This window comes from Helianthus annuus, chromosome 4, assembly GCF_002127325.2.
Source record: "Helianthus annuus cultivar XRQ/B chromosome 4, HanXRQr2.0-SUNRISE, whole genome shotgun sequence".
NCBI lineage: Eukaryota > Viridiplantae > Streptophyta > Magnoliopsida > Asterales > Asteraceae > Helianthus > Helianthus annuus.
Window position 1 is genome coordinate 190,080,664 of NC_035436.2, and position 3,947 is coordinate 190,084,610.

General features: G+C 36.2%; 1 long non-coding RNA gene across 1 annotated transcript; it reads right to left on the reverse strand.

The window, feature by feature from the left end:
- Window positions 1-827: 827 nt before the first annotated feature.
- Window positions 828-2,513, reverse strand: LOC118491175. The gene is made up of 3 exons (XR_004890690.1): window positions 2,350-2,513; window positions 1,649-2,260; window positions 828-1,051 (listed from the first exon to the last, which is right to left on the reverse strand). It is a non-coding gene; the product is annotated as an uncharacterized LOC118491175 (long non-coding RNA).
- Window positions 2,514-3,947: the final 1,434 nt, after the last annotated feature.

The following is a 3,947-nucleotide window of genomic DNA, read 5'->3' on the forward strand; positions in this document are numbered from 1 at the left end:
TGTAAATAACATTTATATAAAAAAACTACTCTATTTAATTTTACCACCACCAGCATCCACCCCACCACTCCCAAACACCACCTACTGCCACCTACCTGCCAAACCACGACCACCCACCGCAGCACTCCAAAACGAAGTCGTCGGCCACCACATATACCACCTCCATCGCTGACACCTACACCATCGCATCATGTTTGTAAACCAACGGAACCCACTTCAAAAAGCACAAAATACCATTCACAAATTTCAAAAAACCACAAAAAAACCATTCAAAAACCACAAAGTTCATCTTATCAATTTATGTGCAAAATTGTTGTTTGAAAAAGAAAAAATTAGAGCGAGATTTGTTAGATTTTTTACGGAGATGATGCCGGTAGACGATCGGTAGTTATAGATTTGGATTTATAGATGTAAATTTAGGGGAAATTGATGAAGATGAAACCCTAGATTAGATGCGGAAACACGAAAGGTTTGTTTGTTGTCTCTAGATATGTTGCTGCTGGTGTGGCGGAGATGTGGTGGACGAATGGGTGGTGGTGGTGGTGGTGGAAGGAGGTTGTGGTGTTGGAAGGGGGTGTGGTGGACGCATGGGGCTTGGGGTTATGATATGGTGATACTGGTGTGGTGTCTGGTGGAACTGTGGTGGACGAAGGGGTGTGATGGTGGAAGGAAGTTGTGGTGGTGGAATGTACAGAGAGGGATAAAGATGAGACGGATAGAGATAGAGTATGTTAGACCCGTGTGAACACACAGGTAGGTTTAATAACGATCGAAATCAAATACTAAAAAACAGATTATAATATATCATTTAAATTGTTTGCGTTTAGTTACATATCTTTATAAAACAATGTTAAAGACAGTATATGTTAGGACACACTGTGATTGATGCAGTTTAAATTAGCAGGAGAAACCCAGGTATTGGCTTCAACTGCATCAATAACAGCAACACAGAAAGCCAGCTCTGCGGAGGAATAACTCTCGGATATCTTACACCTTCCTGAGTCTGGTGCAGGCCGCTCTTTATCGTAAGTCAGCAATCCATTTTGAAAGACTGGTCAACAAAAACCGAAAGTTAATTACATCAATAACATAACAAAATGCAATCAAATAGTTTAATCTATAAACAAATCATTAAGGCGTCAAGATTTCACAACCACATCATTGGAAGGAGATATACACCTTGCTAAAATAACAGATTAGCAATAACTCCTTTATTATACCACACATCCAGTAATAATAAAGTACGTTTGCCGTAAACTGCAAGCAATAGCCGAATGAAATTAAATACAAGCTTCTTCACTTATTTCCCCATTGAATCAATCTCATATAACTAAAATGCATAAATTACTCCATTGAATCAATTGTCAATCCAAATTCTACATTAGAAAGGAGAACCTAAAAAAGTTAGACCAAGCCAAATCCAAAACTCAAAAGTAGAGTACGTAGTATGGACATGGGTTACATGGCACCAAAATTTTTGGGCCATGGAGATTTTTCATTTGTAGCTTCAAGGCATATGGGGTTTTGGGTGCTGAAAACTATAAATGAGCAAAGAGTGATTAGTTATATTTCTATTCGTGTAACCTATATTACAAATAATCGAGGCGGTCATATGCAAGCTTTTTTACCAATATAAAAGAGTAATTACCATATAGCCAATTGGGCGAGGTGATTCATCAACAATCCGGCAAAAGCGGTAGTTACCTCTTCAAGATTTGCAGGTTGATCCGGTTATCTTTAGTCTTTTATCTAATTGTTTTGTTTATCACGTCAGATCTGGTTAATCAAACAGAACACTTTGTGGTGCAACAATAATAATAAATAAAATAAACCAACTAAAGTAACACTTAATCAGCAGCTATCCTACATCAATCTCTATTTCCTACCCATAAAATAAGATGCAAGTCAAGAATATGCAGAGCACATATGATCATCCATTTACAAAAACATCTCATTGCTGGCCAATTTGATATAAAGCATATACCAACCATGCCCATTTAAACCGATAATGAAGTATATACATAAATGGAGGTTTTAGCATAAAAATACCTGAATTTTCATGAACATATCAATCTCACCAGCTTGTCTCGGCAATTCCAGTTTCTTCATTACAGGCTAATCTGGCCACCATAGGATGCATTCATGGGAACAATACCATCTTTCATCATGAGAATGACTTGAAAGCACCACCACGACGTAAACGATTGTCGTCTGAGAAAATGACGCCAACCCTTTGTGGCTCAGCCCTCTTTATCTCAACCTAATATAATTAACAACTTAACAGATATATTATTCCTTGAAAATACTAAATATTTTTCACAAAAAAAGAAAGTTAAAAGCTTAACTCACTTATTTGCCTCCAAGTTCATGTAGTTGACCATCAGTAAATATCTTATCCGCAGCTTCTTCATTGTCAAATGTAACAAAGTCAAAGCCTTGTGATCGACCCATGTCATGATCTAACATAATCTATGCTCAATAATACCACCATAATTGGAGACTATTCACTCAATTAACCTGCAAATTAAAGTTACAGACTTTATTGTCACTACACGATTTAATTATTCCATAGACTATACCATCAAGAAATTATGTGATGTACTACCTTCCATTAAAGTCAATGGTACCATCAAGAAATTATGTGATGTACCACCTTCCATTTAATTATCGTCGGTGTTTATGTCCATACCTAGAGACCAACTCTAACAGAGCAGGACATAGGTCTCTTCTTATCTTTATCCTTGCTAAATGCAGTTGCAAGTGTTTTTTTTTTTTTCTGGCCAAAAGGCCCTTCCCACCATAATCACCACCTAACTGAGGAAGATATAAATAAGCAAAATAATCATACAACTTGGCATACAACTGGAAAATATTCATTCAGTTAAAATAACTTAAGGAAACTGCAGAAATGTAACCCAGACACCAAAATTTGATTGTATAAAACGTCAATTTAACATGAAATACAGAGTAAAATCAATATCTAGACCTCGAAAACATAACTTATGAAATTCGGTCACCACAAAATGAGTTGAAATGCTCGAGTCTAAAATTCTATACTTGAGTAGTTTGCTGAAACCTGAGATAAAAAGAATAATTACATAAAAAACTCCTAATAGCATTACTAATCCATACAAGACATGAAAAAATAAATAAAATAACAGTACCTCGGTAGCAACATCACGTGCAGTGTGTCTAATTCACCAAGATCTGTTGGTAAAACCACCATAGCCACCCTACATCCTTGCCAACAGACTCAGATTATGCATAAAGATGACACGACAATCAAACACAGCCCCACGGACCTTTTAACCCATATTAAAAGAACTACACATTTTGGCTTGTTAGCCAACCCACATCATCGAACATTTTTGACATCTCTTCGATTGAAATATAATAAACTATCCTTCATAATAGTGGTGCATAAAGCCGCCAACTTCTGAGCCAACCAGCCCCGCTCTTCTTCAGATTCATGTAATAGTTAAACAAAATATAACAGATGATTCAACAAATTGGAGATATATCTCCGTCCATGTTCATCCATAGCTCCCCTAGTCCCCTACATAACAAAAAAAATAACATTAAAGTTACTGAAATAAAATAGAACCATCCATTTAGCTTCATTTTCCGTAAGGAAAATCCATAAAAAAACATTGTTTTCAGCATAAACTTAATGAATTTAAAACATTGAAAGCTTTCACCATCATCATTTCAATTAAAAGATAAAATTCAGAAATTGCAACATGGGTAAAGATTAGAGTAACCATGTTTCTAAATATGACAGAGGCAATTATCTTTGTTCCTTAAAGCTTTTAAAAAATAAGATTAAGGCAGCTTAGGGCGGTAACGCCACCATCTTTAGAACCATCGAAACCAAATCGAACCGACCCAAAACCAAGAACCGAATTCCAAACATTTCAAGAACCATAATTGAACCCTTTAATGCAGGC